The sequence below is a fragment of the Phyllobates terribilis genome, unplaced genomic scaffold, assembly GCF_046119375.1.
Source record: "Phyllobates terribilis strain yellow unplaced genomic scaffold, ASM4611937v1 Scaffold_5__5_contigs__length_657084704, whole genome shotgun sequence".
Classification (NCBI taxonomy): Eukaryota; Metazoa; Chordata; class Amphibia; order Anura; family Dendrobatidae; genus Phyllobates; species Phyllobates terribilis.
The window spans coordinates 37,383,110-37,400,526 of NW_027362765.1; the positions used below are offsets into that span (position 1 = coordinate 37,383,110).

Consider the following 17,417-nt stretch of genomic DNA (forward strand, 5'->3'; position numbering starts at 1 on the left):
TCTCTGAGGCTGCAGATGATGTTCCTGACGTGTGCTCCAGGGAGATCACGGCTGAGGGGTCGCTATGGATGCTGCAGACATGGAACTGGAGAGAGGGGAACAGTTGGGAGAACACGTGGGGCTGCTGGAGAGAGGATGGGGCTGGAAGGGAACGCAGCAGCAGAGGGACACAGAAGCTGATGCGACGGTGGGGCTGGGAGCCAGGCGCAGGGATGCAAGAAGGGCAGGGGGAGAGAACACGTGGGCAGGGGAGAGACAAAGGGACAGGAAGAGACACGTGGACAAGGAGCAGGGGAGAGACAGAGGGGCATAGAGGCTGCTGCCTGTGATAGACAGGAGCAGGGATGCAAACAGGGCAGGGGGAGAGCATATGGGCAGGGGGTAGGGAAGAGACAGAGGGACAAGGAGAGAACAAGTTGCCAGGGGGCAGGGGAGAGACAGAGGGACACAGCTGTGATGGTGGGCCTGAGAGACAGGAGCAGGGAGAGGCAAGAGAAGAGAGAAAGAAGAGAACCAATCTTAACTGTGTCCAGGGAGCGGAGGGATCTTGTGCTGTCACCTGAAAATGGCGAAAGACACAAGGCCACTGGCTTTATAAGCGGCCCCCACCTGACCCCACCTCTCCATATACCTGTCCCCACCTATGCCACACCCCCATCATGCCAGCTTCCGCCCCACTGCCTTACGCCGTTGCTCCAGCCTTTTCTATCTAACCTCTCAATCTCCCCCCTATCTGGCCACCATCTACTCACGTTCTCATCCCTGTCACCCATGTTCATCAACTAGCACACCCCCGAAGAAACCTTGCACATCTAGACACTCACACACTCTCTGACTCTATTCTACCACTGACATCCATATCTTCACTCCACGACACAGACAGCGCCACTGCTTTCTACAATGCCACTCTCACATAAGCTATTGACTCGGTCGCCCCTCTTGTGCATGGCAGAATGCGACGAATCAACAGACAACCCTAGCACAATAACCTCACTAAAAAGCTTTGGCAAGCGTCCAGGGTTGCAGAGCGGAGTTGGAAGGAAACATTCGCAAGATGACTTCACTGCATTCAAACAAGCAACACTCACATTCGAATCAGCCCTCACCTCTGTTAAACAGGCCTACTTCACAACCCTCATAACTTCCTTATCCTACAACCCCAAACAGTTTTTCAACACTTTTAACTCTCTCCTCCTCTCTCCACTGCCCCCTCCGACCTCCCTCATCACTGCTGATGACTTTGCCACACACTTCAAAAGCAAGATTGACCAAACTAGGCAAGCCTTCATTGTCCGACCACCACAACCCCTTTGTTTTCCAGACCACTGCCCTTCCCCCATAACCTTCCTCTCCAACATCACTGAAGGAGAGCTTACCTGCCTCCTCTGAAAATCACACCTCACCACTTGTGCACTTGATCCCATCCCATCCTACCTCCTCCCTAACTTCACCCCCACACTAATCCCATCCCTAACCCATCTCTTCAACCAATCACTAACTTCTGGCACCTTCCCCTCTGCTTTCAAACATGTCACAATCATGCCTATCCTCAAAAAGCCATCACTCAACCCAACCGCTTTGTCCAGCTATCGCCCCATATCGCTGCTCCCATTCGCCTCCAAACTCCTTGAGCAACATGTTCACGCTGAACTTTCCTCCCATTTCTCATCTGACTCTCTCTTCGACAACCAACAATCTGGCTTCCGTCCCTACCATTCCAACTGCCCTTACCAAAATTACTAATGATTTACTTACAGCCAAAGCTAACAGACAATTCTCCATACTCTTCCTTCTAGACCTGTCCTCTGCCTTCGACACAGTTAACCACTGCCTCCTACTACAGATTCTCTCTTCCTTTGGTGTCAAAGACCTTGCCCTATCCTGGATCTCCTCATACCTTTCCAACTGCACTTTTAGCATCTCTCACCCCCACACTACCTCCTCATCCCGCCCTCTCTCTGTTGGAGTGTTGGAGTCCCTCAAGGCTCTGTCCTAGGACCCCTACTCTTCTCCATCTATACCCTTGGCCTAGGACAGCTCATAAAGTCCCATGGTTTCCAGTACCACCTGTACGCTGATGACACCCAGATCTACCTCTCAGGCCCAGACGTCACCCTCTCTGCTGTCCAGAATCCCAGAGTGTCTATCAGCCATATCCTCCTTCTTCTTTCGCTTCCTCAAACTCAATGTGGACAAATCTGAACTCATCATCTTTCCTCCATCTCGCGTGTCTTCCCCATCTGATCTATCTATCACAATAACTGACATCTTTCTTTCCCCTGTACCAGAAATCTGCTGCCTCGGTGTAACCCTCGACTCTGCTCTGTCCTTCAAACTACACATCCAAGCCCTCACCACCTCCTATTGTCTCCAGCTGAAAAATATTTCCAGAATCCGTCCTTTCCTCAACCCTCAATCTACTAAACTGATTGTGCATGCCCTCATCATCTCCCGCCTCGCCTACTGCAACATCCTCCTCTTTGGCCTACCTGATAACACTCTCGCACCCCTCCAGTCTGTCCTTAACTCTGCTGCCCGACTAGTTAATCTCTCTCCTCGCTAATACTCTGCTACCCCCCTTTGCAAGTCTCTTTACTGGCTCCCAGTTGCCCAGCGTATCCAGTTCAAACTACTAACACTGACCTACAAAGCCATCCATAACCTTTCTCCTCCATACATCTCTCAACTAATCTCCCGATGTTCTCTCACGTAATCTCCGATCCTCCCAAGACCTCCTTCTCTCCTCCACACTTATTCTTTCCTCACCCAATCGCCTCCAAGACTTCTCCCGAATAACCTCCCATCCTCTGGAATTCTGTGCCTCAATACGTCTGATTATCCACCACATTCAGATCCTTCAGACGGAACCTGAAAACCCATCTCTTCAAGAAAGCTTACAGCCTGCAATGAAGATGCTGCCGCATCACCACCAGAGCTGCTGCAACCCCCCAACCTACAGTCTCCTTCCCCATTATCCAGTAGAATGTAAGCCCGCAAGGGCAGGGTTCTCTTCCCCCTGTACCAGTCTATCATTGTTAGTTCATTTACTGTAAGTGATATCTGTATTTTGTATGTAACCCCTTATGTACAGCGCCATGGAATCAATAGTGCTATATAAATAAATAATAATAGTAATATAAGGGGGCCATTATACTGTTTGGAGGGCTCCAGGTGGTGCATTACACTGTTTGCAGAGATATGTGGGGACCATACATAGGGGTAAATCCCTCTTGATCCCACAGAAAAACTTCACCTCATTCAGTACAGCAGAGTCCTGCATCCACTGAGGCCCCTGATCATGTGACCCCTGACTCCTCCCCTCCTGTGACCTCATCACAGGTCCTGTGCGCACAGAACAGCCATATATGTGGTGGCGGCTCTGCAGGTGGAGGTATGTGGAGATCACCCATTACTGGGCGCAGGGGGCGTTAACCCCTTAAGCGGTGAGACTATTTAGGTATCTTTGTTTTGCCATCTTCTAAGAATCATAACTGTTTTGTTCCTTTTCTTCTGATACATACGACCCAACTATAAAAGACAGGAAACATGAAATGTATTTATTTATTATTCGGGTTGAGCGAGCGCTAAAATGCTCGGGTGCTTGTTAGTGGAACCAAGCAATTCCTAATGCTCATTTCGAGTAACGAGTAAATGGGAGTCAATAGGAAAGCCGAGTATTTTTCTGTTAGACCCTACAAGGAGGTCTGGGGGGCAGTGAAAATGTTGCATTGGATGGAATAAGTGCTGATAGTAAAGAGATGAAAACATCTCTGCCTCCCAGATCGCTGCTGAGAATAATGACGTCACACTTTTACTCTACTTTAAGGACTGAGAATAAAAAATTCAAAACCGACAAATTGCATTTTACAGGGAAAAAAAAGTGAAGAATCATTTTTTCCTGTATAGTGACTTGTATATAAGGCAAATTTGTTTGTTTTTTATTAAAAAATAAGAAATTTCAGTTTCATTTATGAAGAAAGCAAGAACTGCCAAAAATTATGGACTCAGAAGGACTCAGATACACCCTGTATTAGACATAAAGGAGGGCCTCATACACATTCTGTTCAAATTGTTATGTGGTGGTACTCCTAGACTCATAAAGGCTCTGCACTTTTCAGGGTTGTATACAGTTAGGTCCATATATATTTAGACAGAGACAACATTTTTCTAATTTTGGTTCTAGACATTACCACAATGAATTTTAAACAGAACAATTCAGATGCAGTTGAAGCTCAGACTTTCATCTTTCATTAGAGGGTATCCACATTAAAATTGGATGAAGGGTTTAGGAGTTTCAGCTCCTTAACATGTGCCACCCTGTTTTAAAGGGACCAAAAGTAATTGGACAGATTAAATAATTGTAAATAAAATGTTCATTTCTAGTACTTTGGTGAAAACCCTTTGTTGGCAATGACTGCCTGAAGTCTTGAACTCATGGACATCACCAGACGCTGTGTTTCCTCCTTTTTGATGCTCTGCCAGGCCTTCACTGCGGCGGTTTTCAGTTGCTGTTTGTTTGTGGGCCTTTCTGTCTGAAGTTTAATCTTTAACAAGTGAAATGCATGCTCAATTGGGTTGAGATCAGGTGACTGACTTGGCCATTCAAGAATATTCCACTTCTTTGCTTTAATAAACTCCTGGGTTGTTTTGGGTCATTGTCCATCTGTAGTATGAAATGACGACCAATCAGTTTGGCTGCATTTGGCTGGATCTGAGCACACAGTATGGCTCTGAATACATCAGAATTAATTCGGCTGCTTCTGTCCTGTGTCAGATCATCAATAAACACTAGTGACCCAGTGCCACTGGCAGCCATGCATGCCCAAGCCATCACACTGCCTCCGCCGTGTTTTACAGATGATGTGGTATGCTTTGGATCATGATCTGTACCACGCCTTCGCCATACTTTTCTCTTTCTATCATTCTGGTAGAACTTGATCTTGGTTTCATCTGTCCAAAGAATGCTCTTCCAGAACTGTGCTGGCTTTTTTACATGTTTTTTTAGCAAAGTCCAGTCTAGCCTTTTTATTCTTGATGCTTATGAGTGGCTTGCACCGTGCAGTGAACCCTCTGTATTTACTTTCATGCAGTCTTCTCTTTATGGTAGATTTGGATATTGATACGCCTACCTCCTGGAGAGTGTTGTTCACTTGGTTGGCTGTTGTGAAGGGGTTTCTCTTCACCATGGAGATTATTCTGCGATCATCCACCACTGTTGTCTTCCGTGGGCACCCAGGTCTTTTTGCATTGATGAGTTCACCAGTGCTTTCTTTCTTTCTCAGGATGTACCAAACTGTAGATTTTGCCACTCCTAATATTGTAGCAATTTCTCGGATGGGTTTTTCTGCTTTTGCAGCTTAAGGATGGCTTGTTTCACCTGCATAGAGAGCTCCTTTGACCGCATGTTTACTTAACAGCACAACCTTCCAAATGCAAGCACCACACCTCAAATCAACTCCAGGCCTTTTATCTGCTTAATTGAGAATGGCATAACGAAGGGATTGCCCACACCTGTCCATGAAATAGCCTTGGAGTCAATTGTCCAATTACTTTTGGTCCCTTTAAAAACAGGGTGGCACATGTTAACGAGCTGAAACTCCTAAACCCTTCATCCAATTTTAATGTGGATACCCTCAAATGAAAGCTGAAAGTCTAAACTTCAACTGCATCTGAATTGTTTTCTTTAAAATTCATTGTGGTAATGTCTAGAACCAAAATTAGAAAAATGTTGTCTCTGTCCAAATGGACCTAACTGTACCAAGGAAATGTACTCCAGACCACAGAATATTCTAAGGGTGAGCACAATAATACCAATAACATTTTGAACCAGCGTCTTGAGGGTTACATACCACCGAAACCTACCCAAGAATATGCAAAAGTTTATGCATGAGCAATATAATACCAATACATTTTTTATCACGTTTTGTGAGGCTTATATACCAAGAAGATGTAATACCTTATGATTGAGCAATATAATACCAATACATTTTGAACACTTTTTTTAGGGTTATATACCAAGGAAATGTACCACGGAATAGTCTATGGGTGAGCAAAATAACACCGGTAAATTTTGGAGCAAGTTTATGGAGGATTATTTACCACTGAAATATACCCAAAAGCACGTAATACTCTATGGGTGAGCAATATAATACCGATACATTTTGGAACACATTTTTTGAGGGTTATATACCAATGGAATTTACCCCAGACCACAGAATAGTGTATGAGTAAGAAATGTAAAAAAGCAAAATTTTTAGATGCCTTTTTAGAGAGAAATGTGACAGAGCATGTAGTACTCAAATGGATGAATAATCTAATCCAGAAACAGTTATCAAGGCTTTTTGTAAATCCTCCGGTTCACAGCCTGGTTAACACAAATCCATAACAACGGTTGCCGGGCCGCTCAGAGCCTGACGGGTGCAGAGCCTTCCCAGGCGTGGGTTCAGCTGCTCACAGGCCCGCCAAGCTTTCCTGCTATGTTCCTAGCAGGTCCCAACACTGAACAACACTAATCCTTAATGCAGGGTTTTTAAAGGACCTGTGGCAAGAGCCACTGGAAAACCCGGGTTGGAGGGAGGAGGCCGCCCTACTGCCTTCCTGTAGCCTCCTCCAAGAAACGAAGGCCCTGCCGCTGTTTTATTAATCTGCCTTAGCCAGGTAGTCTGACTAGGTCCACGCTCACCTTCATTCCTGCATTGCAGCCGCAGGTGTGTGTGACTGCAATGCACTCCAATGGATTTAATAGGTCTCTATACACATTCTGGGGGAGATATAATGTCCCTCGTATACGATCCCGGTCACTGCCTCACACACCATAATGCAACAATAACCGTGTTAAGCTGTATGGATGAGTCATTGAATTCATAAAAAAAATTTGAGTGTAAATATTTTGAAAGTGTACTTGATGTATTTGACGCGCCCCTGGGCCTGTGTCGCGCTGCGTTGCGCATGCGGGAGCTTACCCGGAGCCGGATCTCTTGAGGGTTGTAGTCTCGTGGCGGTGATCCGGTCCGTGCCCAGGGAGTCAGACTAAGTGGCGCTGTATTAGCGGTAGATGTTGGACGACTACGCCACCCGTTGAGTACAGCTAAGGAGCTGCTGCTGCAGGGCAGACCGCTGAGGCCGGTGGTAGGATTGTGCAGCGTGATAGTATAACCCCCAACGGGAGGGGTATGGCCTCAGGGCAGCCGACGTGGATGATGGGGGTAGCAGGAACCACTCAGAGACGGTACGGTGTAGTTCAGGGTCTTTACTGGTGACAACGATAGACCCTCCCGGAGTACTGGCTAGCGATTGGGGCCTGGTCAGTCCTTGAGCAGATGGGATCTCCCCTGGCCAGGCAGAGTTGTAGGCCTCCCAAACTAACGATACTCTTCTGGCTACCTTGCTAGAAGCGGGTATAAGTAGCCCATGTCCCTGAGTGTACCGTGTGGTGCTCACCCGTATGGCCGGTGACTCGGGGCCTTCTAGTAGCTTCCGCTCCACGACGGCGGTGCTGGTCCCACGCGTGTGACCGTGCCTTCGGGTTTCTGGGCCAGAGGACCTGCAATCCCCTGCCGGTCGGTTTCTGCTGCTGGATAGGAGTTAGTCCCCACAGCCTCGGACTCCGGGTCCGGTGATAACTTCTCAGTCAGGGCGAGCTCTGCAGCTGCCAGCCCCTGACTCCTTGTAGAACTGCTCCCACAGAGCTCCTGATGTTCTTTCCTATATCTGCTTCTCTTCTCTGTCTCTACTTCTTCTCTACTCACTAACCCTGCCTCAGCCCTAGGTTTATATAGGGGAAGTTCTTCCCCTCCCAGGACTGGGCAGGAGGTGTGGCATGCACAGGATTCCTGACCAAGCGACCTCCCACCTGCTCTCAGACATAACATTGCCGTTACTGTGGAAACCAGACCCCTGGGGTGCCACATATTTATACAGTCATGAAGGCTTTGCAGAATATGTGAAGCCAGACAAAAATTATAAGGAGGGTCATCTATAGACCCTTGAAAGGCAACGACTGGAGGGCCTTATTAAAATATTGAATATTAAAAACACTTTGTGTTACTGTCATATTGTGGTGTGGAAAAGCGTGGGCTCATCCAGGGTTTGTTCATTTTTATGAGAGTGAGCCTATCAGCATTCTCTGTTGAGAAGCGCCTGTCTGTTATGACCTCCCCGGTGGCACTAAAAAACTGCTCAGAGAAGACACTAGCGGCAGAGCAGCACAACACCTCCAAGGCATAGAGGGATAGCTCATGCCAGGTGTCCAGCTTTGAGACCCAATAGTTGAAAGTCGCAGAGGAATTAGGGAGTACCCTGGTTTTGTCGGCCAGGTATTGCTTAACCATATTTAAAAACTTTTCCTTCCTTGTCAAAAATGACCAGTCATCAGGCCCTGGATGCTGAGCTGGTGTCATGAAATTGGCCTAGTCCTTTGACAATGTACCCCTGCCTCTGCTGTACCTGGTGTGTGTCTCCCTCACCTCCCTCCTTGGTTGGACACCGAAGCTTGCCCCCTGCCACTAGCATTGTCTGATGTGACCAGAATACCGACAGGCGTGTTGGAGCTGGTATTCCACAACTGACCTCTGCTGCTCACAAAGCCTTGCCAGCATGTGCAGCGTGGAGTTCCAACGTGTGGAACTCCCACAGAGCATGTGTCCACATTTATCCCACAAAAGCTGATAATACATTTCACCCACAGAGTTTTCAAATTTCCCTGAGAAAGCTGATTAAAAATGTAACACTCAGACATTGGGGCACAGTACCCCCGTAGCCCAAAAATGTCTGCTCCAGTAGCGTTTGTTACAAATGCTGCAGATGAAAAGCTGTTAGTATGATCTTGGATCGAGCTGGAGGTCCACAGCGAGGCTTGCTACCGGCAGTCAAGTTAAAAATTTCAACCACATAGCATGTTGTTGACACATTTACCCCACGGCTCAAAAATTTCACTTCCAGTAGCATACAAGCAGGAGCAGATAAAGATAAACAGCTCGTAATTTAATTCTGGATACAGCTGGCGGTCCATCGCGAGGCTTGCTACTGCCAGTCCCAGCCCCTTTACATTGGGACACCCCCCCAATGCTCTTGCCTTAGGGTCCCGGGGGCCCAAAGTGTTTCCCTTGAAAAAATTTGTGTTCAAAGCAGGCAACCACGCTTGAATACTTCCGCTAGGGATAATGAAATTGTAATCTGTTTCTATTTTCTTGTTTGTTCCAACTGGGGCCATGATTAAGAGGGGACCCGGTGGATCACAAAGTGAAAGAACTGGACGCACTCTCAGCCATTCAATCTCAAACCACCCACAGGCAGGGTCGCAGCGTATACACGTGTAACGAAGAATCCAGTTTCTATTCCTGAGATGCAACCTGATAAATGTGTACCACATCCAAGAAGGGCAGCAGACAAGCAAAGTGACACCTTTTCAACTGAGCCAGCAGCTGATATTGCAAGACAGAAAAGCCATCCATGACAATTTAAAGGCTGTGTAATTGGAATAGGTAGTTGAATTCTTTAATGGGCTTTAGGCCCGGCCACAAAGGTAGATTAAAATTATTTTTAGGCACACTACTTGTACAGAAACGGCTGCAGAGTACACAGAGGCTTTTGGCCACAGTACCCCCACAGAAGGTATACTAATCACAAATTTCACCCACAGAGTATGTTTCCACATTTATCCCAAAGAAGCACCAACCAAGTTTTAGAGTACATGTGACAATATTCAATTTTTGGCACAAAAATATTCTAACTGTACTAGGACAAGTGGTTTTTGCAAAATTAAAGCCACTGTAATTTAACATTAAGCACGTTAAACTGTTTGGATGACTAATTGAATCCCTAAAAAAATTGTTTCATTTTTTTTTTACTTTTCTATACGACCATAATGTAACAATAACTATGATAAACTGTGTGAATGAGTAGTTTAATCCATACAATTTTTTTATAGCATAAATATTTTAAAAGTGTACTTCATGTACTCCTACACTCATAAACGCTTTGAACAAAGTAGAAAGCCAGTAAAAAATTCTAAGGAGGGTAATACAGTAATCCTCATCAGGAGTACGCTGCTTTTTCTCCTTCATGGCGAGGCTGGGGGGACTGCCTTCACCTGCCTCCTGAAGCCCAATTCACATGTGCTTAGGCTGTAAGTGACTCGGGTTCGGATAGTGCTGGAGCCCATGACATGTAGAAATGGCACACAGCCCCCTGTGTCACCTGCACTATTGCCTGCTCTCGCATAGAAGGTGGTGAACCCCAAGGACACTACGCTCTCTCGAGGGTGGTAGTCCCTTCTCGACCGCCTCCAGTAGTCTCTCCCAGGCCCTTTCATTTCTCAACAAGGGTTCATCCTGCTCCCTTCCTTCTGGCATCCCACACTCTGCCTACCAGCTATGTTGATTCTCCATTTTGAGGAACGTGACCCTGGTTACAGCTGTCAGCTCTTGCAGCCTTCAAGGCAAGTGTTTAATCTCTACTGCCTGCTGGTCAAACGAGATGTGATGACAGGTCCCAAACTGTTCGATGGACCCCCTTGTCTGCTGCTGGTCATATGTAACGACCATCCCCGAGGATGCCAGCTGTTACTATGGTAGTACCTTGCAGCAAGTGGGCCTGATAGCATTTCTCCAGCCTTGCCTGGTCCTAGCTCGCCTCATTCTCTCTTCCGACCAGCCTTGGCCCCGCCGTCCGCTCACTAGTTACTTGTTCCTGGCTTTCCTTTCTGCAGGCTGCAAAAAGCAGAGCAGTGAAGACTGCAGCCTGGGTTCGGGCCTTGGTAGTTCTGGTAAAGCGTCCAGTTCCGGAACACAGGATCCTGCCACCTTCGCTGTTTTGACAGCTTGGTCTGGCTCTGATATTCTTCCGGTCACTCCCTCGGGAGTCTTACTTGATACGGCTATCTTTGTTGCCTTGGCGCCCAGTAAGCACGTTACACTGTATGGCTTACTATACTTATTCAAGCCCTAAAATTTTTGGAACGCTTTTTGGTAGTGTTATGTACCAATGAAACGTACCCCAGAATATGTTACACTGTATGGATAAGCAAAATAATACTGATACATTTTTAACAAGTTTTTGGAGGGTTAGTCTATGGATGAACAATATAATAACGATAACATTTTGGAAACCTTTTTTGAGGTGAATATACCACCGATATGTACTCCATGCCACGGAATAGTCTATGGGTAAGCAATATAACGCCGATTATATTTTTGAACAAGTTTTTTTTCAGGGTTATACACCAACGAAATGTACTCCAGACCACTGAATAGTCTATCCATTAGCAATATAATAACGATAAAATTTTGAACAAGTTTTTTGAGGGTTATATACCAACGAAATGTACCCAAGAACACGTTAAACTGTATGGTTGAGAAATGTAATGCAGAAAAATTTGCAAACAGTTTTTTTGAGTGTCCTATTTAAAAAAATGTACCCTTGAACACCGAGTAGTGTTTGGTTGAGAAATGTAAAGAAGCAACATTTTTAAACGCTTTTGGGTAGTGTTTTAGATACAACCAAAATGATACAGAAAGCACGTAATACCGTATGGATGAGTAATGTAATCCAGAAATGTTTCTCAGGCTGTGTGCCCACGATGCGTTTTATAAGCGTTTCCGCAGCGGCAAAAACGCTGCAGAAACGCTTAAAAAACGCATGGTAGAAGGCCTGCCATGTCCCCCAATGATAATCCGCATGTGCTGTGCACATGCTGCGGAAATTTCCGTTGCGGATTATCATTGCGGAAAAAAACGCAGCACTACCAATTATTTTGCGGAAGTGCTGCGTTTTCGCCGCCATTGACTTGCATTAGAACGCGCCAATTCCGCAAGACTGCATCTGTACTTGCGGAATTGGCGCGTTCTAATGTGCGGATGGTACCCGGGTGTAGAGGAGAGGAGAGTCTCAACCACACCCAGGTACCATTAAAAAAGCTGTAAAAAAAGAATAAAATAAAAAATAAATGTATACTTACTTTCTGGCGGCCCGCGCTGCGCTCCTCCTTGCTTCCTGGGACTTCGCGATGGAATGAAGGACCTGCACTGATGTCAGAGTCATGTGACGGGTCACGCGACGCTGACGTCGGCAGGTCCTTCACTCTACCGCTGCCGGCAGCCGAGACCGAGGGAAGCAAGCCAGCACGGGCCATTGGAGGGTAAGTATATATTTATTTTTTTATTTTTGGACATTCTCTCGGGTCACACTATATAAATCCATGCCGTTTGCATGGATTTATATAGTGTGACCAAGTTGTCAAGCACTTTCCAAGTGATGCTAAAATCGCTTGGAAAGCGCTTGTCAACCCGCATGCGGAAATGCAAGTGAAGAACGCTTCACATCCGCTTGTCCCTGGCAGGAAAACGCATGTACAATCCGCGTGCGTTTTTTTCTGCCAGGGAGATGCAGAAACTCTCAGGAAAAAATCCTGAGCATTTCTGCATCGTGGGCACATAGCCTCAAACCTTTTTGTAAGTTTTACATACCACCATAATGCAAAAAAACTTGTTAAAACAGATGGATGAGTGATTGAATCCATAAAGAAATTTTGAACATTAATATTTTGAAAGTGCACTTTATGTACTTACCGTATTTTTCGGACTATAAGACGCACTTTTTTCCTCCAAAATTTTGGAGGAAAATGGGGGGTGCGTCTTATAGTCCGAATGTTGGGGGGGTATATATATAATATATATATATATATATATATATATATATATATATATATATATATATATATATATATATATATATATATATATATATATATATATATATATATATATATAATATATATTGGGGGTGTGGGGAGCGGTAGCGATGGAGGAGCGGGGCACAGGAGGCAGCAGCCGCTCGCTGCAGCCTACACTGTCCCCGCTGCTAAAGAAAATGAATATTCACTGCTCCCCACACCCATTAGGCATGGGGAGCAGCGAATATTCATGCTCCTTAATAGCGGCACACAGTGTAGCCGCGCTGCGGCTCCTGCTGCTGCCTGAATCGCCTGTGCCCGCTGTTAAAGGGTATGAATATTCAACCTCTCTCCACGCCCATGGGCGTGGGGAGGGGGTGAATATTCATACCCTTTAATGAGCGGGCACATGAGATAGCCGGCAGCAGCAGGAGCCGCAGCGCGGCTCCGTTGTGTGCTGGCTATGAAGGAGAGTGAAGTCACTGCTCCCCGCGCACAGAGTCCCGGCGTGGGGGGCAGTGACTTCCGGCAGCTGATCTCTCCATGTGAGCTGTGCACACACTCCTGTACAAGCGCTCTCTCCCTCCAATACGAAGTGTCACAGAGCTGTGCAATGGCGTAAATGTACAGAGCCTGGCGCCACCTGCTCTTTTATAATCTCTGATGATGTCAGATGGAAAGCCAACCACAGTAATTCCCCTACCAGGATAGCAACGGCATTTCAGTGACACATAGACAATTCCCGCCTGCTCATTGACTGTGTAACAGGCGCCAAAGATGCGGGGCGGAGATTCGAGTTTGAAATTGAGCACCGCCCATTGCTCGCCGAGTAACGAGCACATCCGAGATCCGTGATAACCAAGTATCACCGAGGACGTTCGTTCATCCCTATTTATTATGCATTGTTTATATAACGCTATAAAATTCCGAAGACCTTGATATACATTGGAAACACATTTTGCTCACACTATACAGTGCACTTTTATTGGAACCCACACATAATATAATGTTCCCACAATACCGCCATCCCCCCCCACACAGTATAATGTTCCCACAGTACCGCCACCCCCCACACACAATATAATGTTCCCACAGTACCGCCACCCCCCCATACAATATAATATTCCCACAGTACTGCCATCATCCCACGCACAGTATAATGTTCCTATAGTATTGCCATCAACCCACACACAGTACACAGTATAATGTTCCCACAGTATCGCCATCTCTACACACAGTATAATGTTCTGATGGTACTACAATCCCCCCAGAGATAGCATAATATTCCTACAGTACCGCCATCCCGCCCCAATATGTTTATAAATTAAATCAGCTGTCATGTGCCTGGAAAGATGCGGGCTCAGCGTCGGAGCAAGCATCAAAGGGAGGGAGACGAGCTTGGACTTACCTATACGTCTACGGTTGTAAAGGGATTAAAAAAAGGGTCAGACTGGGAAACATCCAACTCTTTGCCCTGGAACTTGCCGAGTGTGGGTGCTCTGGGGAACAGTTGCCTGCTTTCTCCCTCTGGCCTCCCCACTGCCTCTTCCAGCCTGTTGCGGTGCTGTTGATCCCTTCCCCTCTGCACTCGTCCACCACATCGTCTTCCACTTCTGCACTCTAGTCCTTCAGATTTGTTGATTTAACATCACTTGTTGGCAACTGTGTCTCATCATCTTCCTCTTGAGACCCTAAATGCCTTTCCCCATCGTCATCGTCTTCTAACCGTGGCTGCTCAAATATTTTGTCGTCATTGCACACAATGTCCTTATGTCCCTCTTGAAACGTGCAACGCGAGAAGCCAGAATCAATAGATGGAAATGTAAAGAGCTCCTCGCAATGTCCGTGTGTGGAATCACTTGTCTCCTGGGACTTGCCATGGTGGGAGGAAGTAGGATTAGGGTGAGGATTATGTGGCCCAGACTAGTGAGACTGGATCATGTGGAAGATAGGTTAGTGCTGGGAAACATATTGGAAGCATAATCTGCCAGCCAACCGACCACTTGTTTGCACTGTTCTGGCTTCAAGAGTGGTGTCTTGCTCCCCCCTACAAAAAGGGACAGAAAGCTACAGGTGCATCTCACAATATTAGAATTTCATCAAAAAGTTAATTTATTGAAATTTGTCAGTTCTTCAATACAAAAAGTGAAACGCATATTATATAGAGTCATTACAAACAGAGTGATCTATTTCTGTTAATGTTGATAATTATGGCTTACAGCCAATGAAAACACAAAAATCATTATCTCAGTAAATTAGAATACTTCATACCACCAGCTTGAAAAATTATTTTAAAATTCGAAATGTTGGCCTACTGAAATGTATGATCAGTAAATGCACTCAATACTTTGTCGGGGCTCCTTTTGCATCAATTACTGCATCAATGCGGCGTGGCATGGAGGTGATCAGCCTGTGGCACTGCTGAGGTGTTATGGAAGCCCAGGTTGCTTTGATAGCAGCCTTCAGCTCGTCTGCATTGTTGGGTCTGGTGTCTCTCATCTTCCTCTTGACAATACCCCATAGATTCTCTATGGGGTTAAGGTCAGGTGAGTTTGCTGGCCAATCAAGCAAAGTGATAGTGTTGTTTTTTTTTGGTACTTTTGGCAGTGTGGACAGGTGCCAAGTCCTGCTGGAGAATGAAATTTCCATCTCCAAAAAGCTTGTCGGCAGAGGGAAGCATGAAGTGCTCTAAAATTTCCTGGTAGACGGCTGCGCTGACTTTGGTCTTGATAAAACACAGTGGACCTACACCAGCAGATGACATGGCTCCCCAAACCATCACTGATTGTGGAAACTTCACACTAGACCTCAAGCAGCTTGGATTGTGGCCTCTCCACTCTTCCTCCAGACTGTGGAATTGAAATAAATTAACTTTTTGATTATATTCTAATTTAGTGAGATACACCTGTAGGTCTTGTGGATGAGTGTGTTTCTTGTGTTTCCACAGCAGGCACAGTTTCACCTGGCCCTCGGCGTCTGCGTGTACCATCAGCAGCATGTCATAGGTCATAGTTAGTAAAGCCGAATAAAGACTTGCGTCCATCAAGTTCGACCTGTTAGTTCTGTAATTGCTAAAGTTGATCCAGAGGAGGGCAAAAACCCCAAATGATTTAGCCAATCTTCACCTGAGGAAAAATTCCCTCCCGACTCTGAAACCAACAGTCAGAATAAATCCCTGTATCAACCTACTATTTTATTCTATTTTTAAGTATATGCAGAAATCTGCCTGGTATCTAGAAAAGCATCCAGTCCCCGCTTGAACTGGTTAAGTGAATCCGACATTACCGTCTCCTCACTCAGTGAATTCCATATTCTCACTGCTCTTACCGTAAAGAACCCCTTCCTATGCTGGTGCTGAAACCTTTTCTCTTCCAGTCTTAGTGAATGCCCTCTTGTTACCGTAATATCCCTCCTTTTGAACAAATCCCGGGCAAGGTCTCTATACTGTCCCCTAACATATTTGTACACATTTATTATGTCCCCCCTCAACCTTCTCTTTTCCAGGCTGAATAGTCCTAGTTTTGCCAACCTCTCTGGGTATTGCAGTCCCTCCATTCCCCTTATTAATTTTGTTGCCCTCCTTTGTACCTTTTCAAGCTCATTTATATCCTTTCTATATATTGGGGCCCATAACTGAGCACAGTATTCCAAGTGTGGTCTGACCAGTGCTTTGTACAGTGGAAGAACAATGTTCTCATCCTTTGCAGCTATACCTCTTCTGATACATCCCATTACCCTGTTTACCCTTACAGCAGCGGCCTGACTTTGGGCACTCCAATTTAGTTTGCTATCAATCAAGATGCCCAAGTCCTTCTCCATCTCTGAATTCCTCAATGATTTCCCATTCAGTGAGTACTGGTGACTTCCATTTTTCCTTCCCATATGTATGACCTTACATTTCTCCTCGTTAAACCTCATTTGCCATTTAATGCTCCACCTACCCAGCTTATCCAAATCCCTCTGTAGGTCTTCACTATCCTCTTTTGTATTAATTGTTTTACATAACTTTGTGTCATCTGCAAATATTGATATTTTACTATTTATCCCGTTGACTATGTCGTTAATAAAGATATTAAATAACATTGGGCCTAGTACAGACCCCTGTGGTACCCCACTAGTGACGCTTACCCAATCTGAGTATATTCCATTTATAACCACCCTCTGCCTTCTATCCTTTAGCCAGTTAGCTACCCACTTGCAGACATTTTCCCCCAGCCCCATCATTCTCATTTTGTATACCAACCTATTATGTGGCACGCTATCGAACGCTTTTGAGAAGTCGAGATACACGACATCCACTGGTTCCCCCTGATCTACTCGAGAGCTAACCTCCTCGTAGAAGTCAATCAGGTTTGTTTGGCAGGAGCGATTCCTCATGAATCCATGTTGGTTCGGGGTTAATAGATTATTAGCATCAAGATGCTCCATGATTGCCTCATTAATAAAGCCTTCAAAAATTTTGCCCACAACGGACGTCAGACTCACCGGCCGATAGTTTCCGGTGTTACTTTTTGCTCCCTTTTTGAATATTGGCACTACATTGGCATGTCCATGTTCCTGTCTCTTACATCGTGCGCATTTTAAATTAGGTATATCATACATGGCTGCAAACTTTACGGTATTAATAGGGAAAAGAAAATATGTAGCCCTGTAAAGGATTTTTGTTTTTAGGTTGCAGCAGCAGTATACCTGTAGAAGGACTGTAATGCAATAAACCCTGCCTATATGCCTTTAATCCAAAACGATC

At 45.7% G+C, this 17,417-nt stretch overlaps 1 protein-coding gene across 4 annotated transcripts in view; it reads left to right on the plus strand.

The window, feature by feature from the left end:
* Positions 1 to 3,313: 3,313 nt before the first annotated feature.
* LOC141270628 (uncharacterized) overlaps positions 3,314 to 17,417 on the plus strand; it is a 35,744-nt gene continuing 21,640 nt past the window's right edge. Inside the window, exons 1-2 of one of the 4 annotated variants that reach the window (XM_073680703.1) lie at positions 3,336 to 3,457; positions 6,006 to 6,136. The gene's annotated coding sequence lies outside the window, so the exon portion shown is untranslated. Of the gene's footprint in view, positions 3,458 to 6,005; positions 6,137 to 17,417 lie in introns of all 4 variants that reach the window. The other 3 variants (XM_073680702.1, XM_073680700.1, XM_073680701.1) reach the window with 3 other exon arrangements.